We start from the raw sequence: 16,155 nt of genomic DNA on the forward strand, positions 1-16,155 counted from the left end.
TAGTAGTTTAGTCATGCACATAGAAACATAACAGGCTGCAGTGGCTGGAGGCTGGCATCCGCCAAATTCAAACGGGATTCCAAAAAGCAAATTCAGAAGTGTGCATTTTTCACAGCAATAATTAGCCACCAAAAATAAATGACCAGTGGAGGTGGACAAATCTCCATGGCTTGAATTCGAGACCAGAAGTCTTCCTAACAGACTTCCTGGGAAGGGGGAGTCTATACTAACATGAGAGATGCTGAATAAAATTGTATAGTTTGGGTCATCCAGAGCATCAAGCAACATGTCCCTTCTGGTGTAAAAATGTATAAATATATGAAATACCAGTCAAACTTCTGAAGGAGTTAACAAGCTTGCCACATGGTGTCTGCTGACAGGAGATCATGGTGGAAGCGGAACAGTGTTTGTAATACAGCTCCCTGAAAAATGCTTGATGTGATAGATTATTCTGGCAGGGAATGTAGAAAGAATATTGGACTTCGGAGTGAATTAATGGGAAAGGGGATTATCAAAGCCACAAGCTTTGTTATTAGGGCCAAGGTTTGTTGTGTTTATTTATTAAAAGATGGTTTAGTCAGGCAGCGGTATTTGTTGATGATACCAGGCTTGGAGAGAGGCAGTCAATACCAACGCAGAGTGGATTACAGTAGAAGCCAGTGCTGATACACTACAGACAGGGAGTGAGGTAGGTAGATTGGTGTCTTATAATTGATTGCAAAGAAATTTAAAGAGATGAAGGGTAAAAAGGGAACAAGCATCCTGAGCAGACACAGAAGAAAAGATTTTTTTTTTAAAAAGGCTAAATAAGCAGCTATAAGTTAAACTCTAAGCACTTTGACGGTGCTTGTAGCAGTTATTAAGAAAAATGCAGAAAAGTAGCCCGGAGAGACAGATCCTTGGAGGCATTTCAATGAAATCATACCATAGATCCTGAACACAGGTACTAAACCTGTATCCTCATTAGCAACAAGAATGTAACAGCACCGTGTTACGTCTACAGAAGGTGAAGACATTCAGTCCAGCTAGCTTTAAGGAATGGGAAAAGAAGTGTATAAGTATTTGCGAGAGCCAAGGCTTCTGTGACATGCTGATGCATGGAGCTGGGGTGTAGTCACAGCCTTACTGCAATGACAGAAAGGTTAATGCAGAATGTTTTGTGATAGCTTCTCTCACTGGATGGCTGGTGCAACATTCTCATGAACATTTGTTTCAATAAACAGGAGAGTCAGGCCCATGGAATACCAACAAATGGAACATACACTGAGCAATATTCAACACAATCAGATAAAGTTTAATGCTAGAAGGGTCTGTAGAAATCATATTCTGACTGTTTGCCACTGATGGCTTGGCAACATCACCTTTCATTCAGTGGTCAAAAGCCAACTTTGAGGGTAGTCTGATGATGGAGTTTGGCTATGATTCTTCAATAGCTCAATTCAATGGTCCTGTATGCAATGTTTCTAAAAAAATAAAAAATAAAAAGATGTCCTTATATAAAAAGAAAACACACACTCACTAGAGGCTGGAAGTTAAATCAGAAAATACTCTAGCTCCATGCTGTTTGCTGAGCCCTGTTCCATGAGCAAACTACCAGCGAAACCAGCCTGAAGAACCATTCCCAAGCAGAAAGGGAAAAGCTAGCGCCTACATTGCAGCTGTGCCTGCAGGAGCGAGATATCCCTTCTCGAGGTGCTCTGTGCAGCCAGCAGGCTTTGATGTGGCCCCACGGGAGCTACAGGAGGATGTTCCCTGTGCCCTAGGCTTCATGTGGTGGAGATGGAGCTCAGGTCCTGCTCAGTCTGGCCAGGCTCCTTCTGCTGGTGGTTGTCCCTGCCTGGGACTTTGCACACCAGTTAATTTAACCCTTTGTCGTGCTCCATCTCATGACCTTGCTGGTGTTTTTCTTCCTACCAAACACACTTCTTATTCTTGTTCAAATTATTTATCCCAGTACAGCTAAACTTTTGCTCAGTCCCCTGCTGAGTTCCTGAAAGATAATGAACTAACTGATTTCTGGGTAATTTATGCATAAATTTATATACTGAGCTGTAGTTTAATCAAACTCCTTTGCCTTGTGTAGTATAATAGCAATATCTAATGAAAACATATGAAGTATGTGTTTCATAATTACCTCAGACAGCTCATTTCGATTCGCTTCCTATTTAAATCCCCAAATTCCTATCTTCTTGCATTGTAAACACTTTCCTTCCTATCTCATCAATCTGAGTTATGTAAATGATGCGGGGGTGGGGGTACAATTAAATTTTTCCCTCAGTGTTATCAGAGGCCCTATTCTCTCAGAAACATCTGACTTGGGTGCACACAAGGTACCCTGTTTTATCTGACAGAAAAACAAAGTTAACGTTAAATCACAAATAATGGTAAACACCAGTAGAGTGGTATTACTGGGCCAGGACAAACACACTCCTAGATTAATTATTCAGAAGACACAGACATTAAAAAACTGCATTTGTGATACTGTACCAGAGATAGTTGATGTGAAATATGTGCAGCACTATGGCCTCGACCCTACCCTTGCTCAACACCTGTAAATCAGGAGTATCTGCTTTGAAGCCAATGGAGATACAAAGTCCTAGAGAATCCAGCACTGTTTTCTGATGTCTCAGTGAGACCCATTTTTTCATAGCACAGACGGAAAAGAAAATGAAAAGCTAAAGTAAAACTAGGTTTAGTAAATCTATTTAGTAAAATTACTCTTCACCAGTCCAACCCAGTATCACAACATCAGCAGGGATGCAGATTCATTTTTGCTGCATCCAGCAACAGTAAACTTGAAGCTACATGTGATGGCATTAATGCAACTAGGGAAAGAGCAAAGGAAAAGATACCCGTGCTGATGCCAAGTCAGAATAGAGAGAAATTGGGAGTAGCTGACAATCTGCCATCCACATAGTGTTCCGGCTTTGAAAGATTATTCTTTCCCAGAATTAATTCCAGGCACTTACAGTATAAGTGTCAGTTTGCCTTTTTATTATTTATTCCAAGGAGTACGAGTTGCACATATACCATCAATGACATGTAGTTACCTGGCTGACAAAACTGCAGGAAAACGATACAAAGCGATGTGTGACAAAAGCAGCGGATGAGGAGAGCCCAGCCACGAGCGCTGCGATAAGCACGGCGCAGCTGATGTCTCTCGGCACTTCTGTTTTCCTGCACAAAGAACAAAGAGTGCTGGAGCAGCTTTGCAGCCAGCATGAAGTTAGACCCATGCACACCAGCTGAAGTCTGTCCCCTGCCACCCAGTCTAAGACGAATTATCTTATATTCAGAAAAACTGCTGAACCAAAGAGCAAAAGTAACAAGGAAAAGAGTGAGGAAAAGGTGATAGAAATTTGGGGTGTATGAGGTTTCAATTCTGGACTGCAGGATTTTACAACCCACAGCCACCTGACCTCCTCATCTCTCCCTGATTTCTTTAATTGTACGTTTTGCCCCCATGCTTTTTTACTGAACACTGCATCACCGGTGGGTTATTTCCTCATCTGGATCCACTCCTCTTCCGTCTCCTGCGGTCACTGTCTGTTCCTGCCAGGTCGTGACACCACCATCCTTCATGTCACAAAATTGATCAGCAGCCGCACTGCTTACACCGGAAAAAAAAAAAAAAAAAAAAAAAAAAGACCTCTGTATTCATTTCTTAGCAGTAATACGTTTACAGTAAACCACAGAGTTTTGCAATGCTGGGAACAAGCAATTTATCAAGGAAAAATTAACAACAGAGTATGGCAAAACGCCTGTAAGGAGATTTTTATCTACTAAGTATCATCTAATTCTAAATTGGATGATTTCCTCTAAAAATTGTGTTAAAATAAAATCCTCTTTTTTTCCTCCTAGCAAATAGTTTCTACGGAGTAAATAGTACAGTTAGCTCAATTTTTGAGCTTTTCTGGAAAAAGTGTGGATCATACAAGGAGAGCCCAATCCTCCAGCCAAATTTGAAGGACCAACCAGAGCAGAACCTGAGTACAACTGGGTTGTACAACTCATCAGTTGTAATACATCTACATTAATAAATTATTAATCTCTTTATTTGTGAGGTGAATAGTGAGAAATAAGAGATTGCAACTCACTGAGTAAAAATGTGCATAGAGCGCATCAATTTGTGGCACAGGCTGCCCAGAGGCTGTGGGGTCTCCTCCTTGGAGCCCTTCAGAAGCCGCCTGGACGTGGTGCTGGGCACCCTGCTCTGGGTGTCCCTGCTTGGGCACGGGTGGCACCGGGTGGCCTCCAGAGGGCCCTGCCAGCCTCAGCCACTCTGGGATCTGTGGTGTCCCTCATGCTCTGAAGAAGAGATGCGAGAAGGAATGAGCAAGCTGCAGACGACAGACACATCTTTTAATGTCTCGTAATCACAACAGCCCTGTCATGAGGCACTGATGATCCACAGTAATTAACAAGCTACTGGGACTCTTCCTAACTATTCCTGTCCTAAGATTTGTGTGCCTGCATGTTCAGCTCACCCCTCCACCCAGCCCACTGCCTGTTCTGCTACACCCTTGCAGGTGCGACATCTTCCTTCAAGCTGGGGATGTTGCTGCCTTTGGAAAACAGCAAAACTATCAGTGCCTGGAGAGGTCTGTTCAGGAACATGGGAGGCATTTGAATCTCTTGCTAGCTAGCCCAGGGAAGATAACCTAGCAACAGCCTCTCTTTTCATCTAAATGTCCTTCCAGCAAAGCATTCAGGGGGGAAAAAATGTAAAGAACAGCATTGAAGGAGGACGAACAGTATGAAGCAGGTTATCACAAAGGAAGAAGTTATGCAGTGGTGTTTTCTGTTTTGTGTGGTGTATTTGCTATTGAAAGAGAGCTGCCAAGTGCTGCCTGCTGTTCCCAAGAGAGATGTGATTGTACAGCAGGTGAGGGTACCAGAGGGCCAGGTTTAGAGGAAGAGATGCAAAAGGATCAGTAACCGTTAGGCCATAATTCCTCATATCCTGGAAGCAAATTTCGTATTCACGAGTTCCATCATTCCTTGGTTGTTTAGGAAATGGGTTTGAAAGCTTTTGGCAAAGAAGGGCCCATCTGTTAGGGCTCGTCATACCCAGCAGCCCGACAGAGGGGAGGCTGCTGCAGCTCCAGATCCCCAGGACCAGCTGGTGGTGAGGCTGTGCATGCATTCCCAATAGGCTCGTGTGCACACGTGCACACTCAAAATACATATATACACATGTATGTCTGTGGCTGGCCACATGGACCAACACAGACCAGATCCGGATAACACCCATTTAATGGAAATAAATATATATGCCTATATACACACCATATGGATCCCCCTGCTAGCTGGCTCTAGATAGACACTCCATCTACCCCATAACTTCTTTAAGACACTAAGAAACACCAGAAACACAATTCAGGTGTCATCCTGAACACAAACACTTGTACACCTGTATACCAGTTACACCAACACGAATTATTTTCAGCCCGTCTTCCCCCGACAGCAAGGCTTTGGTGATCATGATGTCTGCATGTATTTTGAATGCATTGGCCACTTTCAACCCATATTGTTAAAGATGACCGAGATCTGCTAGGGTGATTTTTGGTGAAAATAGGCCCTTTTACTATGTCTTTTAGAAGGAAAGCTTTGTTGTGAGCTCATCACTCTAGTGACTAAGTGATTCAAAATCCTTAATGACCGTACCTATGTAATAACCTGATGATGGAGAGAGGTGTAATTATCCCGACTAGTGAGGAACTAATTCTTAAAGAGATTAAGATGAAAATAATATTTAAAATGCCCATTAATTTTAGGTGTCCACTTTAGGATGTCTAGGAATTACTTTTTTAGAGTAGTTAGCATAATATGTCTGTATATGATCAGGAACTTCACTGCAGTTATGTGTGCTTGGCACTTTTTGTATAGAGACCTTAATCTGAGTTAAGCATTTTCAAATAGAGGAACATCCTGTTATTGGCCACTTGTGAAAGAACAGATCCAAGTGACTTTTTCTAGCATTACCTGAAAACTTGGTGGTGGAATGAGGGTAAAAATACAATTTCACAAGGTTTCTGCTAGCTGCTTTCCCATGAAACAGTCACCCTTTTTCTTCTCACAACATCCTACCTCAAGCACTGAGTGTATCCAAACAGCAGTAACAAAGAAAGCCAAGATCTGCAGGTAATAAGCCTTTCCCCCACATAGATGTAACACATTAGTTCTGCATTCTGCCTTTCACAAACTGAATGTGTCCTTCAGAAAGTAGTAGGTGACCATGAGTACAGACCGTGCTGCATCACAAGGGCTCTGGTTAGCACTTCATGGACAGCCAGCCATTCTCTTAATCTCCATCTCCTAATCCTGCTCTCCAAATCTTCTCTCTCTTAATTTTTTAACATTTGATTTTACAAACAGAAAGTCTTCTAAACATAATGTTTCCCCCTCATATAACACAATGCATACATAGCACACGTAACATTGAGCATATGTAGCATCAAAACAAACCCTAGGAATCTCTTTTCAATTCAGAAATATGTCATTTGAAATACTGATTTGTAGAGGGCATATACTTTTTTTAAAAAACATTGATATTTATTTTTAATTCTTAACTGAATTTTGGCCTTGATAAAAACCCTTGCTTTTCTGTGGCCCTTGGCAAGATTGCAAAATAGCTCATCACAAACTCTGAGTGGGCATTCTGCTGCATCACAGATATTAATTGGTACATTAAAAAAAAATAAATCTCATCAGTTGAAACTGTGGATTTGAATCTCTGGGTTTTGGTTTCAAGGCATTCCGTTTGGTTACAAGCATTGCACATTTTTTCAAGGTTGCTTTATGTTGTTGACTGAGCCCATCATTTTTAAAATCTACATACTTTCCAGATTGTAGAAATGGCAATACTTATGCCTGTTTTCTTTTTTTTTTCTTTTTTTTTTTAAATGATGAAACCAGCTCATCTACACAGAGATGATGCTTGTCATGCAACACCAAGTATGAGTGACTGGTAAGAGTCTTACTGTCATACAAGACAGTTTCTAATTTCAATCATAAAGTAGCTAAAGAAATCCAATAATCTCACTTTTATACACACAGATAAGAACATGAGCAGCTCGTTTACCCAAAATGGTTGCCACCATTTTGTATTTTCTTTCTCATTTGGTGTATGTTTGAGTGCCTTTCTCATTTTCAATGTAAAGTACAAGCATGAAGACACTGATTTAGTTTACAACAGCTATTCATAAAAACAACAACAAAAAAACTCTTAAAATAATAAAATTATGTACTAATTAAGGCAATTTTTACTTTTCCCATTATGTATATATACTGCAACAAACACAGTTGTGATTGATAACATGCATGTTGTGAATAGCAAAAGTGTTTAAGTTTGCTGATTTGGAATAATGAAAGTCGTCTTGACTGCACAGAAGAAATTACTTCATTTAGATTTAAAAATAAGGAAATAAATGAAGAGGAAACAGGTGTACGGGAATAAACAAAAAAGAAAGGTATGATTCTCCAGCATTTTTCACAAAAAAAAAAAAAAAAAAAAAAAACAGTTATAAGAAGGACTTGACATACTGGGGGTATCTTTAGTAGGGATAAACAACGATGTTGCCCATAGCAATTTACACCATTATCCAATATGTTGCATTGCAGTGTAGGGCGAGAGAGGGGACACTCAGAGGAGCCAGTGGTGTCATAAAAAGTGAATGGCAATGGAGACCTCCGCTTAGAAACTGCATTGCCCTCAGTGCATCCCATCCTCAGCAGAGAGATGACTTCAGGTGGCACAAAGTAACCATAAGTTAGTACCTCTTGGAGGGGGTTACTTGAACATAACATACAGAAGGAACATTTCTGAAAAATGAATAATCTATAGTTAGCATCATTAAACACTGGATAACTCCCTTCCACAACAATAACACTGTCTACAGCATTTGCCATGTTTCCCAATATGGGAAATGCCACTGAAAAGATAAACATGACAGCTTGGTAAATAGCCAAAGCAACTCTTACAAGTTATTCCTATGTCAAGTAATATTTTTGACCTGATTTGCACAGTGTGACTGAGGAAAATAAATATTTTAGTTTGAAAGTTTGCTGGGATAATAATGAAGTGATCCGAAACAGATCTGCAAGTGACAGTTTGTTAATTTAAAAGTATACTATTTGATGGGAAGCATCTTTTCCAATTAACCAGCCCTGACCGCGCCGTATTTTGAAAAGACTGAGAAAATGCACTAGCCTGGCTTTGTAGATCCGATACTCTCTGAAATGAATAGCCAGCAATTATCTCACACAGCTTTACAGATGCACGCTTTTGCCATTGGAATTAGAGCCCATTGGTGAGGACTGATGGCACATGGGAAGGCCCTGTGGTGTGCTAGACATGTTTCATGGGACAGAGTGGGAACTTTCAACTAACTTGTAGAATAGAGTAAAAATTTCATCCCTCCTGGAACAAATGTCCTTGAGGTGAAAATTTGTATTCTAGTCTAAAACCTTATTTACTCCACAGAAGTGAAAGACCATGCACACCACTACAGGAGAAAAAAAAATTGTCTGTGACCCAGGGTCATTTTTGTTTTTTGTGTGTACATGTATATATGTACAGGCACACATGCCATATTTCTAACAAATCTACATCCATACGTGATCGTGTATTGTTATATCCAGGAAACATTTACGGAAGGAAACAAAACAAAACAAAACAAAAAGACATAGATTTGATGCCTCCAAAGAAAGGAAAAACAAACAAACAAAAACAACACAGAATAAAAATTAAAAAAATTGAGGGACTAGTCAAAACAACAAAAAGGAATGACTCGTTTCAAGATGTCTGTATGTATCATGACAATAATATCTAATTAGGTTAAGTGTTCTATTTAATAATTCACTGTGTAATGAGATAGAGTAACAGAGAGTAATGGGATTTGTCAAAGCCCAAGCCAGTGCAGTATAAAACATGTTAGATATTTAAAACACATTTAGAATAACAAGATCAATTGATTTAAAAGCCACTTATGATGTTGTGCTGTTGTGAACTGCCACATCCTTTGGGTTATTTGAAGGGAAAGCTGTTTACTTGACCTTTTAAAACTTTTTTTTTTTTTTACCAGTGACTTTCAGGAGATTATCTCTGTGCACTAGGCAAGATACATAGAAGCAGGAAACTATGAAAGTCTGTATTCCTAAGCCTCTCTCATATAGAAAAGAAAAAAGAAAGAGAAAATATTCCTCCTTCTAAAATAGCCAGTACATAATCTCAGAAGTTCATTATAGCCTTGAGCACACTGGTTTGCATCCCAGATTAAAGGATTTTCAAAAGGAACTGTGATTGTCTTGTCACGGTTGAGCTAGATATTAGTTGGCTGAGCTGAGTATCAAATATGGGAAATTAGTTGCCATTAAAAGCTAGCTTCAGGCAGTTCATTTCTCATCAGCCAAGCTGTGTGAGCCTCCTGCTGTGGACAGTGAACATTAGCTTACTAAATACTTTTGCTAATCAGACACCGCATTGCTAACAGAGGTGCCTGAATTTAGAGGGGAGGAGATGGATGGCAGCAACTGAAAATCTGCCTGAGTTAAGATTGACATGCTTTGCTTGGTCACAAGGGTTAACTTGCCTTTTCAAAACAAAACAAACAAAAACCACAAACAAACAAAGATAAACCCAAACTGTTCCCTGGTTGTGTTACTGCTCTTTGAGCCATTCTTTTGCTGTTATTTTCAACCCTGGGAAAGCCACAGAGAGAAATTGAACCAAGGTAACTTAAAAGTTAGATAACAAGAATTTGCTATAGTACCTGGTACATATAGGAACTTGCATTAGACAGAGAGTTGGAAAGACAGTGGGAAGATTAGGTCAGAAGCTGCAGCATTCAGGAGCAATGGGAAGACCAAACTGAAAGTGGTGGTGACCAAAACTGGTCTTATTCCTCATAAAAGAAACAACTATATTATGAAAAGCTGCACTGCAGCTTCTTGACTTCTAAGACAGGACACAGATGAGGCAACACCTCTCTCATGCTACCTCACCATCCTGACTTTCAACACAATCCCAAACCTTATACTTTGGTTTCATTAGTGTAGAAGTAAAAGGAACCTTTAAAAATGCAGAATTTTGAGGAACAGTTTTGTATTTCCATCGTCACCTCTGCCTGCTCTCTTGAGGGTTTTCTGTGCAAACTTGGTGGATATGTTGGGCTTCAATAGCAAAAGCAGGAGATGCCTGGCCCCAGCCTCTAATCTATTCTCTGCAGTCACTGGATTACAGGTGACAGAAGGGGCATCTGTTGATCCCCCTTATTATCTGCTTATAGCTTTCTGTCCATAAATTTGTCTGTTTTTTCTTTGAACTATCTGGAGCTATCTGCTTCTACAACCTTGCCCAGAATGCCCCTTTGGCTCTTTTAAAGAGATTTTCTGGTGTTACTGAGTGCCTGCACAACTGGTGGAAGAAAGTGTTGCTCTAACCTCATCTGGCATCTTCACGGTTTTATCTTCCTGGAGCATCTTCCCTGCATCACCAGCCTTTTTCCTCTACAAGAGTTTCAGCTCCAGCCCCTCCTCGTAAGGCTGATGCTTCCTCCCCCAGTGAATGCAGTTGTCTTCCCTGCACCTCCTTCTCTGTTTTAGAAAGACTCCTAGAAATCACTGTAGCTCAAGTTTGGAACTTTGGGGGCATACAACAAATTTATAGGAATCATCGCATTTTCGTGTTTTGTTTTCTCCAGTTAAGCTGTCTTGCAGCTGTCATTTGTCAACCAGGTACAAATACATACAGCACCCTCTAGAGCTAGCCAGCTCCTCTCTGGCTTTCAAAAGGGAGTTAAACATAACACATTAGTGTCTTTGGTACCTTCAGAAGGTTAAAAACATCCAAAAGCTAAAACTTTTAAGAACCTTTTGAATTTATGTGCTTTCTCTTACATTAGCTTGATCCAGGCTGTCCATCTCTTTGGTTTTGCTCAGAGCTGTTCCTCTCATCAGCTCTATGGCAGGTTTAAAACAAGTCTTATTTGTCCGAGGCAAGAAAAGGATTCTTTCACCCTGCGTAGAACCGTGCTGTAAACATTCATTCCTTAGAAGTTACTGAATAAAACTTCAAGGATACTTTCAAAATTGAATACCTAATCAGCAAGTGTACTTGCAGTATGTGAGCTGTTCTTCCCTGGTTAGTTGGTACACAACAAAATGTAGCTACGTTACTCTGACTCATTACTTAACAGCTCTGCATACATTAATGATTGCACTTACTAAAAGCTTTAAATTGGTACCGGTTTGATGGAACCTGTCAAGCCTATAGTCATTGTTTCTGACGGTATTATGTGTTTCAAGTTATTGTACCACTTACTGCCTTGTTTCCTCGCGTAATAGTTTTATGTTGGAAAGGCTGCTTTGTTAAAGACATTTTTACTGTATGGGCTCAAAAGAGGATTACAGTTTCTCTGGGTGAACTGATCACACGAGGGAGGGGAAGCAGGTCAATTCAGCTTCCCAATTCAGGGAAGGTGTTTTATCCTCTACATATGGTGAATGTAAATTTTATTGAAAGCCCTGAATTAACTGCAGGCTCCTGTTGAAGCTATACAAATAGTGTCATATGTGCCCTGGAAAGAGAGGCTTCATTGTTTGTCTTCTGGTAGCACTCTGTTTTCTGGAGCCTAGAAGACAATTACTTCCTTGCAAACACAGGCAGATTAAATAAGCCACATTTTGTCCTTTTTGCCATCTGCCCCTTGCTTACTTTATTTTAAGCTGCATGACTAAGCTTTACTATCTGACATGTGAAGGTGGGACATGCTGTTTTTCTGCTCAGCTCCTTGAGGCTTGTAATGAATCCGAAGAAGCAGAACTGATCTGCAAGGGGGTGAGTCAGAAAATCAGTAACTGTACAATAATTACTTGCTGTGCCAAATAGCAGGACTTGGATCGTAACATAACAAAATCTCCTGAAGGAAAAGTTTCACAATGCAGGAAAAATATATATATTTCTTACTTCTAAAAAAAAGCCAGTGAACCTGACTCTGATCCTGATGCAGCTACATCAGTGAAAGGGAGTCCGAAGTTTTACCTGGTTCCTACAGAAATCTATTTTGTGGACCACTCAGAGCAGCTGAGAAGGAAGGGAGGGACACAAGGTCTGATGGAGGAGGTGAATGATGAGTCCCTTGTCACAGGAGGATGGGCTGCCACCTTTGCAAGCATGTGGAGCAGTGTTAAAGCCTTGAGCCAGCAGGGAGCCTTGTTATTCCTCTGAAAATGGGCTGACAACAACAGAATAATTGGGGCAACTACTGGTATTTCAGGAGACTGAGCTTAAGGTAACCAGGAAACTGAAATAAAATTAAATTAAAATCAGTTAGTGAAGGGGAAGGTGAGAGAATATCCTTTGTATATTGGACTTCTGTTATCTGATTCTGGATCACAGCATCACAATCACTGAGAAGTTAAGGTTGACAGGTCACCTGGTCCAAAACCCCTGCTCAAGCAGAGCCAGCTAGAGACAGGTGCCCAGGACCACATCCAAGTGGCTTTTGAAGATCTCCAAGCAAAGAGGCTCCACAACCTCTCTGGGCAACCTGTGCCAGTGCTCTGTCACCCGCACAGTAAAGAAGTGCTTCCTGATGTTTATACAGAACCTCCTGTGTTCCAGTTCGCGCCCATTGCCTCTTGTCCTGTCACTGGGCAACACTGACAGAGCCTGGCTCCATCCCCTCTGCACCCCCCTTCAGGTATGAGACAGCGATGAGGTCCCCTGAGCTGGTACTCTTCTCCAGGCTGAACAGTCCCAGCTCTCTCAGCCTTTTCTGTCTGAGGACAGACGCTCCTCGTTTAGGTTGGAAAAGACCTTCAAGATCACCAAGTCCAACCATCAACCTGACCTATCGAGTCCCACCACTAAACCACGTCCCTCAGTGCCACATCCACACGTCTCTTAAATACCTCCAGGGATGGGGACTCCACCACTTCCCTGGGCAGCCTATTCCAATGCTTGACCATACTTTGTGTGAAGAAATTATTCCTGATATACAATCTAAAACTCCCCTGACACAACTTCAGACCTTTTCTTCATATCCTATCACTTGCCACCTGAGAAAAGGGACCAACACTCTCCTCACTGCAACCTCCTCTCAGGTAGCTGTAGAGAGCGATGAGGTCTCCCCTCAGACTTCTTTTCTCCAGACTGAAAAACCCCAGTGATTAAAGAGTGTTTCTTAGGATTCCATCTGTATTGATTAATGAAAGTTATATAGAAGCCAGTCTGAGTTCTTACTGACCAATGTAATCAGACAGCAGCTTTGACATCTCCACTCTCCAGGCAGAGTGTTCTGGGCTGGAGCAGTGAGTCAGGACCACTAGAGCTCAGAATAAGGGCACTTTACAGCCCACTAGCTGCTATTTGCCTGCTTTGCTGGGCTGAATTATCAAACTGAATAATTTAGAGCAATGTGAGACTGCAACTTTGTCCTGTGGGGAACACTGACTTCTGCTAAAGGTCAGTGCAACCTTTGCATCTCTTCTTTGAAGAGTTAGACAGCCACGGGCAATTCTGGTTTTGTACCTTTCCGTACCACTACCCAGGTCAACGGGGCCAGGACAGCAAGGATCATTCACCTGCCTGTGAGTGGGTGCCACAGGGTAGGGAGCATCCTCCCTCTTCAGAGGAGAGCATCCTGGAGCTGTGCCTTTTGTGCAGTCTCTGCTTCACTCTGCACAGTGTACACATGGGCTTTCCTAGAATGAGGCCCACGTGTTTTTTAACTGTACATCTCATTGGACTATATCTTGTTGTAATCACACAAGAGAAAGGCTGGAGGATAGTGAATGGGGTTAAGCAAGGCTTGCATCTGGTGGAGATGCCATCTCTCTATGCAGAATTAAAAGCTGCACAGAGCTGATAGGCTGGGAACTTCATCTTCCCGGCTTCTGTGCTCTTAAGAAGGCCAGACAGCTCCCCAGGGTGAATCAAAGTGTAAGTGGACTGAAATGACCTTGGAGCTGGTTATTCTGACTACAGGGGAACTACAGAGAATCATGGTCTGTATTTTAGATGCTTAAAGATAGGCTGAATCCAGGTCTCTACCTGAACAGTGGTGACAGCTTACTACATGAGCAGGAAAATCATAGCAAAGGAGATAGGGCTTTATAAGCTTTCAGCCTTGAGTTCTTCTGTGTAACAGGGGCACTAGCTGCTAAGGAAAGACAGAAAAGTACCAGCTCCATGGCAGGTTTTTTCTATTCATTCTAGTACTGACTTAAATCCTTCACTCTTTGTGTACCCACTGATGCTGTAAACCAGTGCTGCGCTTAATATATTAGGGCACAACTCCAACTCCAGGTATGCCTGTTTTAACCAGACAAATCACTCAAGAAATGATGTACACTGATAATATTATATTACTATTAAAAACAAGTTTAGGGATTGTCACACTATACCACTTTCTCGGTCTCATGCCTATCAGAGGAACACTAGGACGCTTCATAAAGAAGCTATTCACTACAAAACTATCAAAAGATCTTAAAGTTCTCTGTATTTTACTACCTTTTGATACTGGAAGCTTTGTTTATATCTTGGGAGGCCAACTTGTGCTATGATAGTTGCTCTGGTGGTGTGTGGGATCCTAGGGCTCTGAGGTTTAACATCTCTCCAAGCCAACACAGATAAGAGCAATACGAGAAGACTCCGCTGTCACACAAGCAACCTAGAATAACAAAACCCAGGCAGAGCAAATACAGTTTCTGCCTTCGTTTGAAGTGCTGAAGAAGTGCAGGTCAGAGCTATAAACAGAGGAGGGAGGAAGGAAAAAAACATTTCTGTCATTCCTTCAGGAGTTGTTACTCCTCAGATAAACTTGAGTAACTTGAAAGCTCTGTGCAATTTTTCTTTTGTCTACGTACAGGGGCTCTCACTATGTAGGTCAAAGACCTTTAATATCCAGCAGCAAAACAGAAATCCTGTGGGATTAGCAATTGTATTCAGATAATACCTTTACCTTTTTCCTCCCTTCCCCAATTCATCGTAGTCTGCTTTATGAAGCACCATCATAAACATAGTGGACATGGCACAGAGTCTGCACAGCTCATACAAAGCAAATCTCCTTAACCAGGTTTCCAAGTCCCAGATAAATCCTCCCTGTGCTTCCCCGCTGCCACATTTCTCCACTCAACCTCACACAGAGTCCTCATGGAAGGGATGCTAAAGCCAGTTGCAGCCCAGTGTGTACTGTTTGGTGACATTTAGATATGAGGCATTGCTGTGCCCTTGTGCTACTCTGCTCTGTTAAGAGAAGTTACATATGGAGAGAAACCACCCTGCCGTAACTTTATGACTGGAAACTGTTCTGCTTATTGCATGCCACCTCCAGCTTGCATCTGAAATAATTTTCCGTGGTGGGACGGATGCACCAGATTACACCAGCATCCAGCTCCAGAAGGAATTAGTCAGTGAGGATGACCAAAAATAATGCAGAGTTTCCTGTGGGCAAGTCCAGATAATTTTTGTTTAAAACCCAAGAGTTATAGATTTCTAATTCATAACACTTAAGATATGGAAGAATTGATTTTGTTTTGAAAAACACCTCTTTTAAAGCAACTGAATGCCTTGCTTCTGCAACAGACATCAAATTATCTTTTTGCTTCATTGTTGCCCTGCGTTTATGAGTCTTCTCCCCACTGAGGCACTGAGATGACAACTTTCTTTAATGACTAGGTTTCCTGGGGAAGATCAGTGCATCTCGGCAGCTGGGTTTCCCTTCACTACCCATTACCTCAGGCACACTAACACCACCTAGAAGTCTGGGAAATAGGTCCTGTGCTAGTAACTAAACACAGATTTGGAGGCTGGCTGCCTTTACGGTTCAGGCTTTAGGATAGCAGGATAGTGCTTATAGAGCTGCTGTTCCAGTGTTGCAACTAAAATTACACTCTCCTGTACCCCTGAATGAATTCCTGAGCCAATGGGCTAATGGTCTGGACTCAATCAAAGTCAAATGAAATTCCTTGCCAGCAACAGACAAGTTCATGAAGAAATATGCATTCACAATGTTTTATTTCATGCTGACGAACAATCCATCAACTCCTTGTTACATGCCTTTCCATAATGCCCCCCAAAACTCGATATACTTGGAAGAATTTGCAGGGAAATATAAATAAATAAATAAATAAATAAATAAGGGGGAAAAA

General features: G+C 41.4%; 2 long non-coding RNA genes across 16 annotated transcripts in view; one reads left to right on the forward strand and one right to left on the reverse strand.

Annotated features, from left to right (window-relative positions):
• The window catches only part of LOC308191000, a 159,991-nt gene that overhangs the window by 132,716 nt on the left and 11,120 nt on the right, over positions 1-16,155 (forward strand). The window lies entirely within an intron of this gene.
• Positions 1-16,155, reverse strand: part of LOC308190994 — a 57,885-nt gene that overhangs the window by 3,234 nt on the left and 38,496 nt on the right. For 8 of the 15 annotated variants that reach the window (XR_013947607.1, XR_013947608.1, XR_013947611.1 and 5 more), the window contains 3 exons: positions 3,491-3,607; positions 3,051-3,177; positions 1,362-1,463 (listed from right to left, as the gene is read on the reverse strand). This is a non-coding gene — a long non-coding RNA (uncharacterized lncRNA). Of the gene's footprint in view, positions 1-1,361; positions 1,464-3,050; positions 3,178-3,475; positions 3,611-4,097; positions 4,309-16,155 lie in introns of all 15 variants that reach the window. The other 7 variants (XR_013947610.1, XR_013947619.1, XR_013947617.1 and 4 more) reach the window with 5 other exon arrangements.

This window comes from Anser brachyrhynchus (assembly GCF_964034855.1).
Source record: "Anser brachyrhynchus genome assembly, chromosome: 2".
NCBI classification, from domain to species: Eukaryota; Metazoa; Chordata; class Aves; order Anseriformes; family Anatidae; genus Anser; species Anser brachyrhynchus.